The sequence below is a fragment of the Lissotriton helveticus genome, chromosome 3_1 (assembly GCF_964261635.1).
Source record: "Lissotriton helveticus chromosome 3_1, aLisHel1.1, whole genome shotgun sequence".
Classification (NCBI taxonomy): domain Eukaryota; kingdom Metazoa; phylum Chordata; class Amphibia; order Caudata; family Salamandridae; genus Lissotriton; species Lissotriton helveticus.
This window is the reverse complement of record NC_136061.1, coordinates 853813003-853837770: the sequence shown is the minus strand read 5'-3', so window position 1 is coordinate 853837770 and position 24768 is coordinate 853813003.

The following is a 24768-nucleotide window of genomic DNA, read 5'->3' as shown; positions in this document are numbered from 1 at the left end:
ATAATATGGCTTTTTCTGCGCACTAGGTAACCCTAGGATTCAGCTCACGTAGTTTTGGTAACTTTGCACAGTGCTACAACGCGACCCTACAGTTTTTGTCTTCTTCGCGCGCTCAATGTGCGTGCTCGGGCATGCGATAACGACGTTTTGTACAGTTCGCGCTGCCGAATACGCCGAATTTGCATTCTCGCGAGCAATATCTCTCGAGTTGCCTAAAACGTTCCTGAAAATGTAGATGCTGTTCATTTTGCTAAAAGAAACTCCTCAGGTTGTCATTTGCTTGTAGTTTTTGGAGCATGAACCACTTACTGTTTCTGTCCTCTATGTACTTTGTTGTTTGAGGGTGGCCTGACCATGTGGGCGGCTTGTCGGCCATTTTGTCAAGCCAAGCATTGTCCTTTTGCCATAGGAATGTATTGTCTGTCTTCTCTTTCTTTTCATGTTTTTGGGGGTGGCCAGGCCATGTGGGGGCGGCCATTTTGTGTGACCTTCCATCGTGGTTTAGTTTTTTTGCCGCAGGCCTACAAACTTGTGTGATTTTTTCTGACAGTAGGCCTAGAGTCCCAGAGATAGTCAGCGGGGATGCTTGATGTAGCGTTTTCCATTTTGTCTGTTGAATTGAACTTCATTTAGGGCATGGGTGGCAATGCATTGAATTTTCAAATGTGGTGTTTGGGGTGTAGTTAACTGTTTGGGTGAAAAAAACTCTAAATGCCTTTGTTGTTTGTGTTGTTGTGTAACTTTCAAACCTTGTAGCCATGGGGATTTTCTTTTTTGCATTAAGCTGTGATGTGTAACAGGCATCCTCCTTTTTCTGGCTATAGGGTTATATTGATAGACCTGCTTGAGTTTATTTAAATTGTATGTACTTTCTTGTTGGTGAGCTGACCATGGGGCTGGTGCCCATTCCCATTTGGTGAAGCCATGCATTTTGCTTTTCCCATAGGCCTGCTTTGTCTGTTTTTTATTTTTATTCCTTTCTTATTTTTTTATTCCTTTTCTTTTTTTTAATTGTGACCGCCTGTCCATGTCGTGGCGGCCATTTCCTGGTACTAGTAGTAGCCTCTGTGTTTTTGCCATAGGCCTCCAAGCTTGTGGCCTACTCTTCCAGTAGGCCCAAGGGTACTACTACAGTCCTCATCATGGGTGCATGAAAGTTGTTCAACTGTTATAGGGGTGTTTAAGTTGTAAGTGTAACATCATGTAGGTCATGGATGGCTTTGGATTAATTAGCAAAATGTGTTTTTGGTGTTGAATTGCAGGTTTTGGGTGTGTGTTGAATAATATGGCTTTTTTCTGCGCACTAGGTAACCCTAGGATTCAGCTCACGTAGTTTTGGTAACTTTGCACAGTGCTACAACGCGACCCTACAGTTTTTGTCTTCTTCGCGCGCTCAATGTGCGTGCTCGGGCACGCGATAACGACGTTTTGTACAGTTCGCGCTGCCGAACACGCCGAATTTGCATTCTCGCGAGCAATATCTCTCGAGTTGTCTAAAACGTTCCCGAAAATGTAGATGCTGTTCATTTTGCTAAAAGAAACTCCTTAGGTTGTCATTTGCTTGTAGTTTTTGGAACATGGACCACTTACTGTTTCTGTCCTCTATGTACTTTGTTTTTTGAGGGTGGCCTGACCATGTGGGCGGCTTGTCGGCCATTTTGTCAAGCCAAGTATTTTCCTTTTGCTATAGAAATGTATTGTCTGTCTTCTCTTTCTTTTCATGTTTTTGGGGGTGGCCAGGCCATGTGGGGGCGGCCATTTTGTGTGACCTTCCATCGTGGTTTAGTTTTTTTGCCGCAGGCCTACAAACTTGTGTGATTTTTTCTGCCAGTAGGCCTAGAGTCCCAGAGATAGTCAGCGGGGATGCTTGATGTAGCGTTTTCCATTTTGTCTGTTGAATTGAACTTCATTTAGGGCATGGGTGGCAATGCATTGAATTTTCAAATGTGGTGTTTGGGTTGTAGTTAACTGTTTGGGTGAAAAAAACTCTAAATGCCTTTGTTGTTTGTGTTGTTGTGTAACTTTCAAACCTTGTAGCCATGGGGATTTTCTTTTTTGCATTAAGCTGTGATGTGTAACAGGCATCCTCCTTTTTCTGGCTATAGGGTTATATTGATAGACCTGCTTGAGTTTATTTAAATTGTATGTACTTTCTTGTTGATGGGCTGACCATGGGGCTGTTGCCCATTCCCATTTGTTGAAGCCATGCATTTTGCTTTTCCCATAGGCCTGCTTTATCTGTTTTTTATTTTTATTCCTTTCTTATTTTTTTATTCCTTTTCTTTTTTTTATTGTGACCGCCTGTCCATGTCGTTGCGGCCATTTCCTGGTACTAGTAGTAGCCTCTGTGTTTTTGCCATAGGCCTCCAAGCTTGTGGCCTACTCTGCCAGTAGGCCCAAGGGTACTACTACAGTCCTCATCATGGGTGCATGAAAGTTGTTCAACTATTATAGGGGTGTTTAAGTTGTAAGTGTAACATCATGTAGGTCATGGATGGCTTTGGATTAATTAGCAAAATGTGTTTTTGGTGTTGAATTGCAGGTTTTGGGTGTGTGTTGAATAATATGGCTTTTTCTGCGCACTAGGTAACCCTAGGATTCAGCTCACGTAGTTTTGGTAACTTTGCACAGTGCTACAACGCGACCCTACAGTTTTTGTCTTCTTCGCGTGCTCAATGTGCGTGCTCGGGCATGCGATAACGACGTTTTGTACAGTTCGCGCTGCCGAACACGCCGAATTTGCATTCTCGCGAGCAATATCTCTCGAGTTGCCTAAAACGTTCCTGAAAATGTAGATGCTGTTCATTTTGCTAAAAGAAACTCCTTAGGTTGTCATTTGCTTGTAGTTTTTGGAGCATGGACCACTTACTGTTTCTGTCCTCTATGTACTTTGTTTTTTGAGGGTGGCCTGACCATGTGGGCGGCTTGTTGGTCATTTTGTCAAGCCAAGCATTGTCCTTTTGCCATAGAAATGTATTGTCTGTCTTCTCTTTCTTTTCATGTTTTTGGGGGTGGCCAGGCCATGTGGGGGCGGCCATTTTGTGTGACCTTCCATCGTGGTTTAGTTTTTTTGCCGCAGGCCTACAAACTTGTGTGATTTTTTCTGCCAGTAGGCCTAGAGTCCCAGAGATAGTCAGCGGGGATGCTTGATGTAGCGTTTTCCATTTTGTCTGTTGAATTGAACTTCATTTAGGGCATGGGTGGCAATGCATTGAATTTTCAAATGTGGTGTTTGGGGTGTAGTTAACTGTTTGGGTGAAAAAAACTCTTAATGCCTTTGGTGTTTGTGTTGTTGTGTAACTTTCAAACCTTGTAGCCATGGGGATTTTCTTTTTTGCATTAAGCTGTGATGCAGGCATCCTCTTTTTTCTGGCCATATAGGGAGGGATATAGGCCTGCTTGAGTTTATTGTTTTCTGGCCTTTACCCATGTACCTGTGATGAGAGTGCCCATGTGGAGCTGTGGTGGTAGTAGTAGTGTGCTGTTTTGTTTTTGACAAATTGGCCTGTGTCTTGCCATTGTTCCTGTTGGCTTACTACTGTTCACATCCCCATTGCTATCTGCTGCAGGTCACTGATGCTGCATCCATCCGAAATGATGCACAAATTAAGGATAAACAAGTTCCACTTCCACTACAGTTGCATTTTAGTTCTTTGCTATTCTTACTCTTACTGGTTGTACTAATACTTCTAGTAGTACTTAAAATTAAAGCTAAAAAAATCCACATTCGACTGATGTTGTTCTGCCTTCTTTGCTTGTAGGTGCACAAAAGACTGAAGAGGAGGTGTCTGTCATCATTCATCACCTGTTCTACTGCCAGACGGACGTCCATCTGTTCTGTACTACGTCACGTGTGGTGTGACTAACCTGACCAGACATCATTCTCAGCAACTTGTGCAACTGAGTGCTGCTGCTGACATCTGAAGAAGATGGGCCCAAAGAAAGCAGGTACCAGGTCCTCCAAGACCAAGAAAGTTGCTGAGAAGAAGGAAGAACAGAAGAAGGAAGTGACACTTAAGTCTGGTGTTGACCTGAAAACCTTTTTTGGGCAAAAAAAAAGTACGCCTGCAGCAGCAGTGACCGGGGTCTAAGTTGGGGCCAGCACCTCCGCATCAGTGGGCCCAAGCCACCAACCCAGGCCCAAGCAGATGAGTGGGGAAGAGGTAGCCAGCCTAATGGTGGAAAGCAGTGATACTGAGCCTGACCTGAACTTATCGCTATCTCAAAGTAGTACACAATCCACGCAAGAGGGAACACAGCAGAAAAGTGGTGAACAACAACCAGCGCCCGCAATAGTAGATGTTCAACCTGAGCCACCGCCCGCAATAGTAGTTGTTCAACAACCACCGCCCGCAATAGTAGATGCTCAACGAAAAGAACAACCACAACCACTGCCTGCAATAGTAGGTGTTCCACAACCACCGCCCGCAATAGTAGATGTTCAACAAAAACAATAACCACAACCACCACCTGCAATAGTTGTTGTTCAAGAACCACCACCGGCAATAGTAGTTGTTGTTCCTCCCGAAGTCGGGGCAGTTCAGGAAATTGAGCCTGATGCAGAGCAAGAAGAGGCAGCACCTCATGCAGGAGATCTATTGTTTTCCAAATCCCCACCAAGGAAAAGAAGGGTTAGTCCATCGAGTTCTTCGCCAAGCATCCCTTCTGATGATCTTGATCCCAATTGGGAGCCTCAACAATCTGAGCATGAGAGGGGGAGACATCCCAAGAAGTACAGGCTAGGGAAAAGGAAGGTTCCAGGAAGCCTACCACTTATGGAGTGCGATGTTGAGCAGCCGGATAATGATGGTGATGATGAGTCAGACCCAGTCATCACAAGCATTACTCCTGGCCCTGAGGACATGGAGACCAACATTTTAACCCTAGCAAGAATGGCTGTGACTAGTAGGGATGTAGCACGCATACCACCAACACAGGCCACACCAAAACTACCTCCAGCTTCCATTTTTACATTTGCACACAGCCGGCAGCGTCCTACATCCAGCACAAGTTCCACCTCAGCAGAAGTAGGTAATGGTACTACTGCACAGCCACATAGTGAAATTCACCACACAACCTCCAGTTCATCCGGCATTGGAAGTGGCACCTCTAGCAGGAAACAAAAGTTAAGCTCCCCAGTTGGGACTTCTTTACAGTTAGCGCAAATGAGGAGAACATTGCTATATGCTCCATTTGTCATTCCTCTGTTAGTCGTGGTAAGCTTGGTACAAACTATGGTACCGGAGGCCAAATGACCCATATGAAAAAACACCACCCAATCAAGTGCGAGGACCACCTACGTATCATAAAAGCAGGAACCATTAATGTTGGTGGAGAAGCAGTAGAAGGTCCACAGGTCGAACAGGAAGAAGAGGGAGACATTCTATCTGGTAGTGGTACACTAAGTACCCCTGTCCGACTCCCCAGCACTGCAGTGGTAGGTCCCACATCCTTCGCATCAGCAACATCTCTGTGGCACCACGGTAAGAGTAACCCGGAGACACCAAGGAGTACGGGTGCGAAGTCTGCGACGCGAATGACAGCATCGGGCACAACTGAAAGAAATACCAAGCAGCGTACCATTGTTAGCATGTTTAGGCAGGAGGGAAAGTACGAGCGCAACCACCCAATAGCACGTTTGTACAATGCTAAGCTTGCTAAAATGTTAGCTCTGGACCTTCTCCCTTTTTCTTTTGTTGAAGGGGTGGGTTTCCTGGAATTTGTGACAACCCTCTGCCCAAAATGGAATGTTCCCAGCCGCTACTATTTTGCCAGAGTTGCTGTTCCAGCACTACACCACGACGTGCTGGAATTGCTTGGAAAAGCCTTGCAGCAGAGTACTGTGCATAGTATCCACCTGACAACAGACATGTGGACCAGTAGCCAAGCCACTGATAACATGTGCATCACTGCACACTAGATCTCTTTTACAGGTGTTAGAGACAAGATATCTACAGGCATTGACACTACTGAGATTTTTAATGATACTCGCAGACATGCTACTGTAGCCATGTTTGCTATGGAGCAATCGCATACTGCTGCAAACATTTTGGATGAGTTCAACAGCAAGATCTTTGAATGGCTGCGACCAAGAGGCCTCAACATTGGTTTTGTTGCCACCGACAATGGCAGTAATGTAGTTAAGGCCATGGAAGATGGTCGCTATTTCAGGGTCCCGTGTTTGGCACACTGCATTAACATTGTGGTTCAAGACTTTCTGAAAAATGAAAGCAAAGTCACCAACTTACTGACCATTTGCAGAAGAATCTGCGCGCATTTCAATCATTCTTTTAAAGCCCGGAAGCAGCTACGGGTCATTCAGCGTGAGTATAGAATGCCAGTCAAAGCACTCATCCAGGAGGTACCAACACGTTGGAACTCTACTTATTACATGCTTGATCGGCTGTTTGAGCAGTACATACCACTTAATGCTTATGTCATGACAATGTCAAGAAGATCAGGGCAGGATCCAACTGTTATTAAAGCCATGACAGTTGAGATGTCGCAATGGGATCTCATTAAATGCCTGACAGAGATGCTACTTCCTTTTGAGGTCTTCACACGTGCAGTCAGCAGGGAGGACTGTACTATGGGCCAAGCTATCCCATTGTTGTACATGCTGGAGCAACAGCTGAAGGAGGTGTCTGAAACATACGAAGGTGTTGAAGGAAAACTTGAAGCATGTAATTTGGCGAGGTCCTTAGCCGGCCGCTAATCTGAGAATACAAGGATTCAAAATAAGATTGTGTCACATCAACATTATATTACTGCCACAATTTTGGATCCACGGTACAAATTATTTGTGAACAGTAATGCAGTAATTCCTTTGTCAGAAGGGGATGTTTCCAAGTACAAAACTGTAATAGCCAAGGAAGCCACTGATTTCGAAAACGAACGGCTCTCAATTAGAGGCCTGCCAGTGCCAGCCCAGGACAGTGCAAGTACTACTGTGCATCCTACAGAGCCAAGTTCTTCTTCACAGCATGCGAGCAGTGCGTTTGCTTCCCAGCAGTCACCAGCACAAACAATAACAACAACCGCACCAACAGGATCTGATTCATCACACAAGCAAAAAAAATAGCTGCTTGGTTTCTACAGAAAGGGATGGGTAAGTCCGTTGCTGTCGCAAAGCAAAAAGAGGACGAGCAAACCCGAGCACCAATGAACATTGAGCGGTTGGTCCAGGCCTATCTGGATGACACAACAGAGGTGTTCATGGAGCAAAGCCCATTGGTGTATTGGTATAGGACAAGAAAGCAATGGCCACTGCTCAGCAGGCTGGCGATAAAGTATCTAGCTTGCCCTGTTGCAAGTGTCTCTTCTGAGCGTGTTTTCAGTGCTGCTGGTGCCATTGTGACTGTGAAAAGGACCAGTCTCTCGCCCAAAAGCGTGGAGAGGTTAACCATGATCAAAATGAATCAGCACTTCATACCACCAGACTGCAAAGTACATGAATCAGAGCTGGAAGAGGAGAGCGAGTTGGAAGAAATAACTAGTGGGTTACAGGACCTACTTCTGTCAGAAGAACCACCAGGGTTTGAGGACGAGCTTCTCTTCCCTGACAACTAGGCTTTGAAATTGTTACATTATCCCTTCCTTTATTTCTCCCTTCCTTATTTGTGTGTATCAGTCTTTCTGACTCAAACTTAATCAAAACCAACACCATCTTTCTTTCTCTTTTAATTACCTATTGGAGTTGCACATCTGAGCATTTACTGTGTATTCCACTCATCAGAGTCCTGCTCCATCTTCCTGACTCACCCTAAAGTAAATACATTTCCATCTTGCCATACTCGTCATCACTTTCAGAAGACTCTGCTGCATCTGTGATCTGACAGCCACAAAGAAGAGAAAGACAGGTATATGAATTAAATGATGCCATACATTGCATTGGCTGCTTGCTGACTCAGAGCAAATGTGCATGAAGTAGAAATATACTAGTAGTTTAATATAATAACAAAGTACTTGTGTCTCAAGTGATGGTCAATGTTTCCATGTTGTTTAATAATATGTATCCAATTGTACTCCTACTACTGCAGGTGCAGTCTGGACTTAATCGTAGTCACTCACTACAGACTGAGTTGCTGTTGGTGGTCTGTTGGAGAACACGTACACGTGCCACACCAGATGATGATGATGATGACCACCATACCATCTTTGCATGCTGTCAGTCAGTTTGATCAGAGATGATTGATGAAATATGTTCAGGAAGTGGAATACAAGGTAAACACACAACCAATCAACAAGAACCACAGCAGACCTAGGCTACATGTGTGTGCAGTGGTGGAATCGAATAGTGGTATGATTGACTGACATTGGCGCATTGATTTAATCAATTGTTTTGGAAAATGCTAGGTTGATGTATATGCCTTTTGTCTGAAAACTGTGAAAAATGTAGGTAAATGGAGTTTGGGCCACAGACTCACAGCCCGGTGTTGTGGTGTGGCCCTGTAACTGTTCTGTGCTGGCTCCTATCTTGTTGCTCTTTTCGATGACTGCTGTGCAACTAGAAGAGTAGAGTTAATCAATGTATCCAAGCAGCCTCAGTCTGAAAATCTTCTCGCTCACGGGTCTTGTCTTTTTTGCACTATACCGTAATTGATTTTTATGTTTTCATTCAGTTAACTTATTTTGTAATACCCCATTTCTTCTTTCATCAACACTTACAGGCCGGCCTTTCACCCAGTGCTATTATACGTGGAGCAACAACTCACACTTACCTTACCAATCCTCCTCATCATCATCATCCAGCCAGAGGCGCCCAAGAATGATATAATCAGTCACAGTGTCCATGGAAGGGAGGACAAAGATGAATGACGAGATACAACTACAGATTTGGCCCTCGATAATACATTAACTTTAGTATCATTTTCATATTTTTCTTTGATTCCTTTTTCCTCTTCATTTATGTTACGCTTGTGTTTGGTAATTGATTGTTCACTTAAACTATCTCTAAATTTTTTTTGCTAGCTTTCAGCCCGCTAGATCAGGTGTTACGGTTTCTAAGAGGGCATACAGCCTAGGCAAAAGTCATATTCATATCATATATAAGAAATACTTCCTTTGAATTGTGTAGTAGTAGTTAAGTAATTACCACTTATTATTAACCATCAAGTTAATAATAAACCTTCATCATGCATCCATTTCGTTTTTCTTACTTGACTTTACATTTATTGGGTAGTTGTGGATCAGCAATCATCGTCTTCATTGTTTTGCTTTTGTTGTCTCCATGCGTACTGTTTTTCTTTGTCAAACCTTTCCCCAAACCCCCGTTCCCATCCATTCATCAAACCCTAACCCTCTTCCCCCGGGCTGTGTGGTTTTATATTGAGGTGTGATGTTACTACATTAAATCTACACCAACAATTGATCACACGCTTGCTGGGGCAGATGTGGTGAAAGCAACACTAATGAAATCAAATGTCAACGAGGCAGGGCGAGGATCTTCTTCTGCTTGCCCACCCAAGCTCACTTTATGTACTAGTGTACACGGCAATTAATTTCCCAAAGTGACCCAACAAATAAATGTAAATCATTGCTGGCATTGTTTGAATTTAATTTTAGAGCATTTACATTTACGATTTGTATTGTGTTTTTATGACTCCAACACAACTACAGTTATCTTCTTGTACTTGGCCCAGTCCCCGACACCATTGATTTCTTTGAGTTTGTTTAGCAGTTGCAATATTGTTTGTATTTTTTTGTCAGTATTATGTACTGTAATTTTCTACTTCTCCCACATTCTCTCTCAGGCAAATGACTGTCTCTTTGTTTTTGTTTGCCATTGCAAGTGCCAGTGTCTAGTCTACTACTACCATCACACAACCAGGGCATATTCTCCGTTGTCTTGGGAAACCATGCAGCCCTTGCGGTGCCAAACTTAATCATCATCATCAATCACAGGTAAGAAGAGAAGTTTGCTGGGAGGTATAATGGAGGAGAGGCTGGTAGTACTAATAGGACAAATATAACTGAGTGAGGGGTCCAGCATCTATCTGTTTGCATGTTACACATGTGGTCAATTAATAAAGTATTTCGATTAAACACTGGGCGCTGCCCTGCATCTAGAGTAAACCTTGTGACGTACAACAGTAACCCCCCACAAAACAACATCATATGTGTAAGTTGAAAATAAATAACATTTATTCATGTAAAAAAATATCCTCCTAGTCCTCCTATCCCACCCCTATCGCCACCCTAAACCCCAACCAATGTACAAGTCCAAAGAATGTCCCACAAAAATAACCCCAACACCCAATTCCCACCCACCAACAAAAGTATTAAAAAAGGGGCAAATCAACAGGGTCCATTACAATTAACAGGCTTTGAGGTGTTTGTCCACTAAAATCTTGACGCTCTCCACTAATTGGTCCTCCAGCTTGGCCACCCGGAGGAGAAGTTGTTGCCGAAATGCACGGCACCTACATTTGCATCCATGCTGTGTGGGGGTGGCAGATGTTAATTGCCGGCGGTGAGCGGCTGCCTGGCCGCGGCACCGTACTCCTGCAGGTGGGGCCTTGCTGGGGCCAGACGCATTGGAAGAGGCAGCAGCTGCTGCCGCCGCCTCTTCCTCCTCCTCCTCGGCCTCAGCCACCAGCTTGCGGTACTCCTCCACAATGGCCTGCAGTTTTCTTTGCCGGGCCCTGGCTGCCAACTCCCTCCTTGATAATTTTTGGGAAGGAGTATGAGTATCTATAAAAAAAGAAATAGAATTGTAACTGAAACTCTTCAAAATTAATTCAACAGTACATTGTGGCATAGTTGCACTACCAAGCGCAGTACATACAATTGGTGTCAACTTTTAGTATCTATCTAATCTATCCTCCTGCTTCCCCTGCCTGTAGCATTAGTTGAAGTTTTTTCCGGCATTATACTTGCCCTAGTACTGGGTGGCCTTGAGTACACAGAAGAACACCAGTCTTTTTTGTATCTCCTTTTATTTTTTCAAAGTAAGACTCTGCTTCCAGTGACAGTCTTCACCTATGATGATGAATACAATACATTTAGGGGGCATCCACCCATTAAAAGTAAATGTCTATCATTCTTTATTATCGGCTTAGCTGGTTTCACTTTCACCAGCAACCACCCATGCGTTCACGCCTTCCTTGCCTTGGGTTTCATTGACACAAACTCCGCTCATGATTCTTGCTATCCACTATATCCATGCACCCATATTGTTTTGCCCAACCAGGCCTGCCTTTTCTTTGATCTTCCAGTTCTACCCATCCTTCAACAACCCATGCATCGGATTCATATCAGCCACGTGAATGAACCTTCCAAAGTATCCTTCTATGGTAGTTAGTCTTATTATTACATCTCTTTAGTCCTTCCTCCTTCCACCCTAGTTCACTTCTTTCCCTTTTTGTTCAACACATCCCTCAAGGTCATCTGATCTTACTTTTAGTCTTCTCCATAACTTTCACAGCTGAGTTGGAGTCTGATGGAAGAGGCCTTGTTTACTCAACTTACACTGGTAATGCTACAAAGGGTGTCTTCTTCAACCATTGTATATTGTCCAGTATAACTTCAAATTCATACTTTCTTAATAAGTCTCATAGCACAGTGAGGGAAATGCCCCCCTTCCACCTAGTAATGCAAATAAGTAATGAATATAACTTACCACCGCCCACCGCTGAAGTTTCCTCCCCCACTGATGCTCCTGCAGGTGCCTCAGCCACTGTCCCCTCCTGGATGGCAATCGCATTGCCGCTGGCCCCGTCGGCACTGGTGGTTGGTAGTGATTGTGCACTTATAAAAGCAAGTACACCTTTTTAGATGCCTGCACACCTCCCCCTATTTTACTAGTTGTACTTTTTTCACCAGGAAGGAAGATTGAAAAAACAGTTACGTACAACATGAATCGTTGTGTAACTAGTCCAAATTGCGTCCTACTGTACAGCAGTCACATTAGACAGAGTTTAGTTTTAATTTATTAGATGGTCCCTAGGGTCATCTAATCTCTACTCCTACTCTAGTCTTTGGAAAGTTAGCCTGAGCCATATAACCATTTTAGATCCGGGTCTACTGCTTTGCCCATGTTACCTCGCAGCTTGTTGCACAGTAAGAAAGACACCTTTGAGGCCACATGAGTGTTGCATACAACTAAAGAGGTTGACAAACCAGTATTGTTAGTCCCTTTTGCTTATACATAATGTTGCATTTTTTGCCATGACTGCTAAAAACTGGCATAGTTGTATTCACTGTCTAACGTGCAACATTTTTCTCATAGGCAGATGAGAAGAGAAGATTGACTTCTACGAAACAAGGGATTTGCAGAGCTTTCGAAAGATGCATGTGTAACCACTATACGTTCAACAGTGAGGGTCTCCCACAATTCACACATTTCTCTATCGTGCACTAGATGTACAAAATGTATAGTATTTAATCTTCTTCATTTTGCATGGTGGAGCAGGATGTTTTTCATGGAAATACTTACAAGTTACAACAATACAAAGCTTGTTATTAAAAAAATAAAGTTATTGAACTTGCACATAGACTCTGTGGTATATTTTGAGTGTCTGGGGTGTTGTGGACTGAAACGAGTGAGTGAGCGAAAGGGTGTTCTTCTGTTCTGGCCTGGGTTGTGTAATAAAATCATTGGGTATATATATCTAACTATCTTCGTGTGGGGGTCGGGAGTGGGACAAATGACTATGACCGAGACACTTAGGTAGGTAGACGGTCATTGGATAGTGGGTTCTTCTGACTGAGTTCTGTGACTAGGGTGTAAGGTGTAAGGTCCAACCTCCCTATCACCAACATCAACATCCTATTTTCTTGTGCATAGTTCTGTATGTGTATGTGCAGAGAATAATAACCACAACAGTAGTAGTAGTATACTAACTGAACAAAAATTAGTAGGCAAACATCTGGTTGTGCATTTTGTTGGGGGGAATTGACAAAGACTGGAGATTACAGAGGACAACGCAAAAGACAGGAGTGGACCCAGTGGCTACAGCTATTCTTTCACAGCTTTATTCAAAAGGATACCTTAACTAAAGAGTGGCCAACAGGGCAAGCTTAGCTACACACAGTCTAATAGTAGTAGCACAGAGAGTCTTAGGGCAGAGGCAGTTTGAAGGAACTGAAAGTCAGGGATGGCATTGAATACCCAAAATTTGGAAAACAAATTTAAGACCAAAGAAGGTTTTGCTAACATTGAATTAGGAAGGAGGCTTAATGATTGGAAAAATAAGGTGGGTTAAAAAGTTAGGGAAATATAATTGTTAATAATATAAGCACTGTAGGACTTACTGGGGCCAGCAGCAAGATCCTCGGTAGAGGAGCGCTCCTCTTGTGGTTGTCCCGCCAACTCGGACCCCATCTTCTTGCCCCTGGGTGGTGCTGATCATGTAAGAAATAATAAAGAAAGAGAAACATTAAGATCTGTGAAACAAAGACATCATTCAAAAATCCTCTCAAACATTTTAGGAAACAACAATTCCAATAAAATTTACTTCGAAGTCTAAATGACTACTGGCTTGTAGGATACACAGACCGTCTACTTATAGAACACTAATCAAATGTTCCATAAACATTCTGATTGCAGAATATACTAACGAAGCCAGTACCACCTGACCTACACCACCTATTCAAGAATCCAGACGGGCCAATTGTTCAGTAAGTCAGCATTTCCATTTTATTTTTGCCCGCAAACATGCATAGATGATGAGATGGAGGACACATGCATAAATTTGTGCATACACGGAATTGTTGGTTGCTTGCGTCATATGAACTGCTACTGACTCACCTGACCATGTTATTGCTGCTAAGCCTACCACTCAGTAAACAAACTTCATACCGGTTCTATAGAGGGGTGGGGTAAATAAGAACCAAGCATTCAGTGACAGAGGAGGCGTCATGCAGACCGTTAAAAAAATATTAACTAATAATACTATCCATCCACCACTATTTCACTAAAGGACAATGTAAGGAAGGACTAGACTCCAGCAATAGCATTAACTAACTTCAGTTCTCTAAAAACTCTAACATCAATAATCACCAGCCGAAGCTAGCGCAAAGTTACAAACCAGTAAGAGAAGTGGCGAGCAGCACCTGTGTCATACAATAACAGAGGATGAGACGGAATTGATCTGCAATGTAACTAAGCGCACCAGTAATCGTGTTACTTTTTCGTCCATGAAATATACACAATACTTATACTACTATATTATATATTAAATATTACTAGCTACTCACCAAGCCCCACAACCTTGACACCTAGCAGGTCCAACAGGTCCTGCTCCCTGCCCAGAATGTCTGCCCACCGGTGGGCCAGCTGCTGGTGGGTGCGCCGGATATCCGAGCGACAGTAGACTGCCTGGCGCACCTTCGCCCACCGGCGGTGACGCTCCTCTGGGAGGTAACCAGAGCCTGGCCTGCCGCCTGCTGCCAAGGTCAAGGGGAGGTGGCGCTGGATAAAAAAAACAAGGGCGGCCACCTCCGCCTCCCCGAAAAGATTCCGGGCCTTCACCCCTGAAGGTCGCATTCTGCCGCAAAGCAGCCGGCTCTTGGGCGCAGGCGCCTTGCCCTTCGAGCCGGTTCTGCTGCTTCCCTTTGCCATGGTTCTGGGGTGGAGGTGGAGGTGGAAAAGAAAAGTTAGAACAAAAGGAAAAAAAGTTAGGGGGAAGAAGTAGGAGCTTAAATAAAGAAGTAAAATAAAAAAGTAGAAAATTTTAAAAAAAGGTGGAAAAGTAGAAATAAAATGCAAAATATAAACTTAGGGACAGAGAGAGATAGATGATAAGTAAAAAAAGTAAGAAAAACTGTGAAAATAGGTAAAGATTGCACAGATATAAGGTGGATAGAAAACTAGGCCCAGAACCATAGCATAGAGTGTGAAAAACAAGATAGCCGCGCCCAACGCGACCACGTGGGTAAGTTCGTGCGCGATTTCACGCGAGCACGCACTTTGTCAGTGTGAACAAGTAGCTGTGTTCCCGAACAAGACTTGCACTGCGCGAACACGTTATACGCGACCCGGAAGAGGAAATAGGGGACGCGAGCGGGCAGGACAATTGAAAAAACAAGATGGCCACGCCCATAGCCCACCACATGGGTAAGGTCGCACGCTACAATCCCCTGAACACGCAGACAGCGCCCCGAACACACAGAACGCGCTCCCGAGCAAGAAAAACGGCTCGCGAACGGGACCAGCAAGCTACTACGCACGCTCGCGAAGCTACGCGAAGCTCGCGTAGTGCGAGAACATCTTCGCGTAGCTTCGCGTAGCGCGCCTACGCGTACTACGCCCAGGGTTAAAATAAATTACAAAAATAATATACACTTTTCACACATATACTAACACTTTAAAAAATTCAATATTATTAAAAATTTGATATATTTTAATACCTATATTATATACTTCGATATTTTGACTTTTAGATTTTGAAAATCGATATTATATTACTTACCTTCAATTTGATATTTTTCACCACTATATTCTGTCCATTAGATATTTTGTCCATTCTATATTTTGACTTCGATATTATGGCTATTCTATATTTTGGATTTGATATTATGTCTAGTTACCTTAATGGACATCAGCAGTTCAAAGCCTCAGAAATTGATCCGTAAATCCACCTTTTACAGTTGTTTTCAGCTCGTTTTCCCTGCCACCATGTGATATCAGCTCCTCACTGGGTGACTGTGTGATGGGAGGCAATAGCAGATCTGGTAATATGGCACAGGAGGCTGCAGGTATGGTCACATTTTGCCATGGGTGAGCTGGGCCCACGCTCATGGCGCATAATGTCAGAGTGGCAACCTGAGCTTGCCTAGAAACCTGCTTTAAATTATTCATTTTATTACAGGGTCACCATCGAATGGAAGGAAGGGACCTGACCTGTGAATACAAATACCCCCTCCCCACAATCCCACTAACATCATCAATAGCAGCAAGGAGGAGGTGGAGGCGGTAGATAAGCTCAACGGCAGACCGCCAACCATTAAGAGTCACCACTTACCAGTCCATTGCAAACCAGGAGCTGGGCACTGTTGGCATGCAGTGGACCATTGGTGTAATATAAAATGATGGAGCCCTCCTGCAGAATATGAAGAGAGGCCCCTCTGTCTCATACACATCACAGATATTCATTAATTGTAGGGCGCAATGGGGACCCCTGTTGCATTTGGGGTCACCAGAAGGGTCCCCCCCCGCGCCGCAGGAGCTGCAGGGGTGTAACTCAGCGGAAAATGCCCAGCACTGAACAAAACAATGCAAAAAATAGTAACCCACATGCTGCCTCACACTAGCTGCCGCTAGTTTCGTGTATACTTTTGAAAGCAAATGTGAGCTGTGTACAGGGTCCAGTGAACATCATGCTTCGTGTAAAATGTTACACTTCTGAGCTAGTGTCACCACCTACTGTTGGAAAATGGGCATTACAACAAAGTTGTTTCCACGCATGCCATTACAACGCAAGCGTTACAACGCATGCGTCATTCCAAAGCGTAGACTTTACTACGCATTTTATTACTACGCATATGCTTTTACCACACGAGCCGTTACAACGAATTTCGTTGTAAAGGTATATATGGTAAAGGCATAGGTGTAGTAAAAAAATATATGCATGCAAACAGCTGTGTTGGCAATCCATGTCGTCAGAGGAAACAGGGAGACTCTTCCGCTTCCTCACAACAACATGCACCACCCCCCTCCGACGAGCTGCCTGCACGACCCATGAAGAGAAGGGTAAAGGGGTTTTGGCCTGGGGCAGGGGGCTACTATTTTGGGGGCTGGGACCGGGAGGGGTCAAGCAAGGGTAGTGTTTTAGGGTATAGGGTAGGGAAAGGGATGGGGGTGGGGGTGGGTCACGCAGGGGTAGTGTTTTAGGGTTTAGAGTAGGGAAAGGGCTGGGGGCCGGGGGGAGTCGCACAGGGGTAGTGATTTAGGGTTTAGGGTAGGGAAAGGGCTAGTGTCGGGAGGATGAGCAGGTGTAGACCTTTAGGGTTTAGGGTAGGGAAAGGCCTGGGGGACAGGGGGAGTAGCGTTGGAGTAGGGTTTTAGGGTTTAGGGCAGGGGTAGGGTATTTTTTTAGAAGGGTTGGGGACTAGGGATTAGGGTTTAAGGTAGGGGTCAGGTACACCTTTACCACGCATATGCTTTTAGCATACATGTTTTTACAACAAATTTCTTTGTAAAGGCAAGCGTGGTAAAAGGCATATTCGTTGAAAAAATATGCATGGTAAAGGTTTGCGTTGTAATGGCATTCACGTTGTAATGCATGCCCGGTAAAGGCATGCATTACAACGGAGCACAATGTAACATCATGCAACTCCTACTGTTATGTGGCCACATTAGGTCTGTTTCTTGAACTTTGACATTTGACACAGATTTGTTTGCGTGCCTTTATGAGATAATATTCTCTAAAATAGCTTTGCTTACATTTACACTTCTTCATAGGCACATTATCAAAGCCTTGAATATTTTGTATGAGAGCTAAGTTCACTACGCAAAATGTTGTTGTTTGTTAATGTCCTCTCAGCGACAGCTCTGGCAGCGTCAAATCATTAATGACAGCCTGACTTGGACTTTGGCATAGCACCATGGATGAAGTTTGTTATGTAAACAACATCACTCCTTTGACTAGTTAGAGTAGCATTTCGCTGACACTGTTGAGGTTGTGTCATGCTGGATTTCCAGCCCAGCTGAATATGATTTACCTCATGAGAAGGATGGTGTTCAACTGTAAACCAAGACGGGCTCCCAGATGACACATACCCACAGGTAATTTGGGAGTTAAATCACCCTAAGGGATTCTGGCAGATTCACCCATCCTAGGCATACTAGGATAGGGAGAGCTAGATAGCAGCATATTTATAATTGTACTTATACGCTAGCATATTTTCTATGTAACAGCACAATGGTTGAACTGTTCATTTTCTTTAACATTCTTGTGATGCTGATTACTCTGTTTTGTTTCCTTCAATTGGTAATTGCAACACACTTATTTTACACAAGAATCTTATTGCTTCAATAAATATTTGGAATGCCAATTCAAGTATTTCTTGTGTTGCGTGAAGGAGTTACCAAACGAAAGGGCCCTAGATCTCTAGCCACAATTTCCTTGAGGAGTCAGGGTTGTCATGTTCTGAGGTTGCACATACCACCTGTTACCTTGCTAGATTAGGGGTACTGATGATGCACTGTAAGTTAGCCAGGACTAAGGCCAACACATCAGTCTTGTGCAAGTAGTAGTGGCATATATGTCGTCCAACAAAGGCACAGTTTTATTGAGAAAGTATGAACCATATGACACTACCCCACCCCTTTTTTATTTCTTCAGCATCACACGATTTGGAACCCCTTGGAGCAGTAGCCACTTGGCAAAGATGCTTAAATGTTCAGGCTTGCTGTTCTCTATGTCCATAAAATAAGCAAATTGCATTAAGATGTTGGAGTCTTAAATTACAAAGGAGAGAGAAGCGAAGGAAGGGTGAGATCCCCAAATGTTTGATACAGATGTTATCACCCTCAGAAAAATGAATGTATTAGATGGCCATACTTCTGTTTCAGGCTGTGGTGCACAACCGAGTGGACTATATTGCATACTATACTAAAGTCCTAACATAGGCTTATAAAAGTGGATGCCCCCCGCCCCCTTCACATGGGCCACAGACAGAAGCTTTTGTTTTTAAATCAATATTTGGAGGATCTGAACAATTTGTAAAACGTTCAGGATTCATTGAGTAAGAGGCTACTAGAAAATGATCTAATGTAATAAAGACAAATGCAGAAAGTGGAAAGCTTTGGCATTTAACTGGGGAATGCTCCTGTCTACAGCAGGACGTTGTGAAATGTCTAACCTCTCCCTTTAATGTACATTAAGAGGCAGGTACTTGAAGAGGTAGGTTAAAAAAAGAAATGAAGAACAATGCTCTACACATTTTGATATAAGATAGGCCATGTAAAATTGTGAGGGAAAACCCCGATAACCCTGGGGGTGTTTCATTTTTATTTTATATAGAGCAAACTTGACCTAAGGGTATTAGAGCACTATAAATGAGCACTAGAGTACACTACAGAAGGTCAGCTTCATTTTATGTTTTTTTAAGGGATTGGGAAGATTAAGTGATTTGCCTAGAATCACAGGATGCTGAGCTGACCCCAGGCTAGAATCACAGAATGTTGAGCTGACCTCAGGATAGAATCACAGAATGTTGAGCAGATGCTGGGATTTAAATATGGTTCCTCAGTTTCATAGTTGGCAGCTCTGGCCGTTATGCTACATCGCCTAAACTCTTCCATAAAAGTCCATAAAAGTATTGGAATATTTCCTCAGTGCCCCCTTCAGAACATCTGGATTGTTGTTAATATTGATGTGCCTAGTGTGCTGTAAAATTCGTCATTTAGTGCTGTTTTTTGGGGGGAGTGACTCCCCCACTCCCAGCTAATTTAGGTTCAGTAGCGATTATTGCTTCCGAGCGGGCCTGGTGCTAACACTGAAGGCAATGGGCAGTGTGATTGTGGCTGAGTGGTGGAAGTTGGCTGCATCAGTTGCGGAGGTGGCCGCAACGTCGTCGTAAGAAAACCTTTAGGCAACTGCACTTATTATTTTACAGATTAATCACCGATTACAATTGTCAATCCTGTGACATGTAGCACTTTGAAACGGTTATAGTGAAAACCTTGGGGAGAGAGGAGAGCAGAGGGGAGGGCGGGCTTTGATTTCGCCCGGGGCGCTATCTTAGCAGAGGCCAGCCCTGAGTGCAGGTGTTTGTCGGGCCGTTTGCCTTCAGCCCCTGCCACAATCATCTGATGGTTTCACCAGCTGCGGATTTGTACACGGTAAACACATGTCCAGTGTTTCCGTCTCCAGGAACAACGCCAGCTGCTTTGGAACTTGTACAAAGAAAGTATATTCACAAAACGCCACTAAAGTACAAGCAAGGTTTGGGCACGGGTGGCATCGGTGTAACCCTCACTATAGGTGGCAAACAGGCTACCCACGTTACCTCTTCTGTGCCCCCCTCCAGCCTAGACCCTCATTATCAATTACAAAAAGCTAAAATGATTGGTATCCAAATGTTTGTTGTGGTTCGATGTGAAGTATTGTATTAGATAAAATGAAGAACCTGGTACTAAAGCATCACACGCTAGTTTTAAATACAAGGATTACAGCGCCCTCGTGTGGCTTTCCTAAATTAAAAGGAGAATTTCTACCCCCAAAGCAATTACAAAACTGATATCTTCTATTTATTCATTACTTCTGCCATGTAAAGCAATTGTAAATAATAGAAGTCACTTATATTCAATTTAGTGGCGTTCAAATTAGTGAACGCAGAAAGATAGAAGTCTGAGTTGACTTTATCGGGATTCAAACTCATAACGTGTAGAGATGACTGCAGATGCGTGTGGTGAATATTTGTTTATATAACGAAGTAGGCGTCTTGGCGCTGTGACGGGTGGGCAGGAAGGTGCATAATAGTTAAGGCCTATGGGGCATATTACCAAGGGCCATTATCGCCGCCTTAGCGGGACTTTTTCCCGCTAATGCGGCGATAATTTTATCGCCCTATTACCAAGCTGTCGCTAACACCAGTTAGCGACAGCTTGTAGGCGATAGCGGGCATTTAGGGGCCCACTATGCATGTCAGCGATAATTATCGCTAATGACTTGCAAAGTGGGCGTGCCAAGATGTTAGCGACTGAAAACAGTCGCTAACATCTCTAACTCCTATTAACAACTTTTGGAAATATTCGCGCTAAGCGCGAATATCTCCAAAAGCTAACGCCTGCTAAAAGCAGTTCTTAGCCATGTTATCCAATGGAAGGTGGATAACATGGCTAAGAGCATTGTCACGATAATGCATGAATATCACTGTTTTTTCAGCGATATTCATGCATTTCGCAGGATTTTTACCGCTTTTGAGATAAACCTTGATAATATCAAGGTATCTCAGCGGTAAAAATCCTCGGTGCTCGGCGATATGTTTTTTCCCGCTAACCAAGCAATAGCGATAATTATCGCTATTGTAACCAAGCAATAGCGATAATTATCGCTATTGCTTGGTAATATGCCCCCATGTTTTTAGACTCTTCCTGAAGAGCTGATGGTTATATTGAAGCTTCATAGGAAGTGGCAGTTTGTTTGCAACAAATGCCGATGTGTCTTGCCGCTGGAAGTAGCGTGTGCATCTTCTGAAAAAGGCAGGGGAAATATTTTCTGTTTGTTTGGGCGGAAAGAGCCACGTCTTGAGCAGCTTCCTGAAAGAGGATCTGTTTGATTGTAGTCTTATTGCAGCCAGCAGCATATCCCAAAGTTGCGGTACCCAATAAGAACAACTTCTTCCACCCCACCTGGCCCTTTGAATCTTAGGAACATGAACCAGTCCAGCATTTGCTGTTATTAGGTCCCGCCTTGGGACATGCCAAGAAAAAGTTTCTGTAAGTCAAAAGGCCCTCCCCAAATAGTGCTTTGTGTACCAGACAGGCAGGGGCGGCTCCTTCAGTAGGGCGGAGGATCATCGCCCCACTGCATTCTCCGGTGTGAGAAACTTGATGTTATTACCATTTTATGTTTGGTTGTGGGGGTGGCGGGTCTGCTCTGTGAGCAGCAAAGGTGGGAGAGGAGTGGTTTGCCCACTCATGAGGGCGCAATGACTGTTTGGTCGGCGTTCTTGGGCCGCCAAAACCAGCCATGCGCACTCTGCCCTTTCTCCATACAGGCTGCCATGCAGCCTGCATGAGAACATGGCCTTCCCGAAAGCCCTTGGCTGGGCGGCGGGCCCCACCAATCACAACCCTGCCATTGCAGCGCTGTGATTGGCTATTAGGAGGGAGCCAGGCTGCCTGCTTCCTGTTCCTGCCAGAAGCAGGGGAGCAGGAGCAGGAGCCGAGAAGACGCTGGACCTGGTCGGCGGAAAGGTAAGTTTGATTTCTTGTTTTTTTATTATTAAATGAAACTCCCCTCCCTGCGCGAGGACGTTGAGCGGTCACAGTATGTTCTTTAGTTGCCATGACTCTCAGTGGATCAGCATCAAATGCAGTGTCAGTCTTGGTGTTTCTGTTTTTGCTTGACTAGGACTTGGTCTCCATCTTCAAAAAACATGTCCCAATCTTATCTGTGCTTACCTGCATAGGCTTTGATGTTTCTTTTGCGAAAAGCGTTCATGACACAAAGCTCATCAGTGTCTAGTACTCGGTTTGTGGTCAATTTTGGTAGCTTTGTCCCAATGGCTCTCCCAAATAGCAAGGTGGCAGGGCTTTTACCTGTCATGGTAGGGGATTTGGCGAATAGGCACAAAGGGCTGGACACAAAGCTGACTTGAGATTGATTTTTTCAAGTGAAGTGCTGAACCACTTTTTTCAAGTTTCCCATAAATCATCCATAATCGCCTTTTTGCCTGTGCCCAGAGGGGCATGCTTTTCTGATGCTTGACGTTCAAATGACTAAGAAAAGCCCTTAAACTATCTGCTATTGAAATGCAGACCATTGTCAGGTTTGAGGATGGAGGGAGCACCCCACCCTGCAAAAATATCATCCAGCCTCTCGATGAATAGTCATGTGTGGTCGATGATAAATCTTCCACTAAGGGAAAATGTGAGTACTCATCAATAACTACCTTAAGATGATGGCCATTGTTTAACAGTCCAAACAAATCAACTGCAATTTTCTCCCACGGTTGTTTAGGAAGGTCAGACATATTAGAGCAGATGCTGCATTGTTTTGTGAGACAAGCAATTACACAGGTGACATGCTTTCAGTTCCTTCTTGAATCGTTCGCCAAGGTGAGGGAACCATATTCGGTCCCTGATGGCTCTCTCTGTGACTATAATACCATAATGTCCTCCGTGTTTCAGTTCAATAACTTGTTGTCTTAAGCTCTCAGGTATGACAATTCTTGATCCTCTTAGTAAGAAATCAAAACACAAGAGGGAAAGTAGACGTTAAAAAAAGAGAGACTCGTCCTCCACAAGACTATGCAAATAACCAAAAAAGGTCCCTTCCGTATCAGAAAAGGAAGAAAGCACCCCTTGCAGAAACTTGAATTAAAGAAAAAAAATGTTTTCTTTCAAATAATCCTCATCCACCTGGGTTTTCCCTTGGTGGCATGCTTCATCATAGGGTTCATCCCTACCCTCCACGGACAGGAGTGTGACGCTACCAACGAATACGCAGGAGCACTTGATTGAAAAATAAGGGTGTCCCTATAGACCTATGTGGTCTTAAAGTGAAGATGGAGTGTGTTTTATCTGAAGTGCGAAAAAAGGTTAAAAATACCAAATTAGTGGGACAAAAACAACTTTATTTCTTACCCCTAAAGTGGTATACTAAAATCTGGGGATAAGCTGGAAAAACTCTAGGCGTGAATACCTTTGTTTCCCTGGTAGGTCAACTAGTTGCACGCCCTATCTCAAGACTTTTAATCAGGACCTTAAAGGAGAAATGATGCTCCCACTACTATTGTTACTGTGAACATAATAGCAGTAATAAAAATACAAAAACAAATATACAGCACCTTCATTGGTCTTTGTTAAATATCAAAAATCCTGCAGGGGTACGGAAAGAAAGGAAAAAGTTAAATAAAATACGACCCGTAGGTCTATATTGAGTTAAAAATCTGTGGTGATTCAGTGGTTGTGAAAATATCAAAACCATGCCGCTAAGGTGCTAAAACCAGTGATAATGAAACTCACAAGACAGTACAAAAACATGTAACATATAAAGTCTGTTGGCACATCATCTTGTTATCATCGTACTAATATAGAGGCTAATTATATACGTAATATGTGACCATCATTTGGCCCCCTTCCGTCCTTCGAGGAGTTGGAAGGGACACCTGTAGTCACACCCTAAAAATTAAAGCCACAATGTGAAACAAAATAGGAATCAGATTCTGCCAATCACAATACTGTCACAAAAGAGTGTGAGCGAATGCTGTCAGAACGCAGGGCAGTGCGCATCTACTTACTCCATCAAGGCTACTCCCTCTCGGCAAAATGTTCTTCCTGCACATTTGTGAATTTTTGATATTCAATGTCATCTGTGAGAGGTTGAATATGTTTTCTCCATGACTGCTATGTAATTTTATCCTTGCGTGTGAACATGTCCCTGTCTGTATTAGTTGCAGCAAGGATCTACTCAATGGATAGAGAAGCAGTGGTGGTGGACTTATTTTATGCTTCTGCCACTTTAGACGTTGCCCTGTGATGCTATAATTATTTACAACAAGGGGTGGTGATGGACAGAGTCTCTGAATTAAGCAGAGTACTCTCACCCAGTCAAGAGATCAGGGCTAGATCCAACACCGTTTTTTAGCTCATTGCACCGTGATGCTATAATGGCATTCATGAGAAGTAATCTGCAGCGTTTAGATCCTTCCCCGGCTTATGCACAACAGTGTAATCATTCTCTTGCATCTCAACCCCCATCTCTCAATGCGAGGGGGAATCTTGGCTTTTGAATTTCCGAAAATGGTGCGCAACGCCTGATGGTCAGTGACAAGGGTGAAATGGTTTCCATATAGAAACACATGAAAATGTTCACAAGCCCACACTACAGCCAGGCTCTCTTTTTCTGGCTGAGGATAGGCACCTTCAGTTTGAGACAGACTTCTGCTAGCAAAGGCCACAATGTGTCTCTCAGCATTTGGATGTCCAATGTTAATCCGAGGGGGCATCTTGGCTTTCAGATTTCCGAAAATGGTTAGCAGTGCCTGGTGGACGGTGACAAGGGTGAAGTGGTTTTCATAGAGAAACACATGAAAATGCTCACACGCCCACACTACAGCCAGGCTCTCTTTTTCTGGCTGAGAATAGGCATG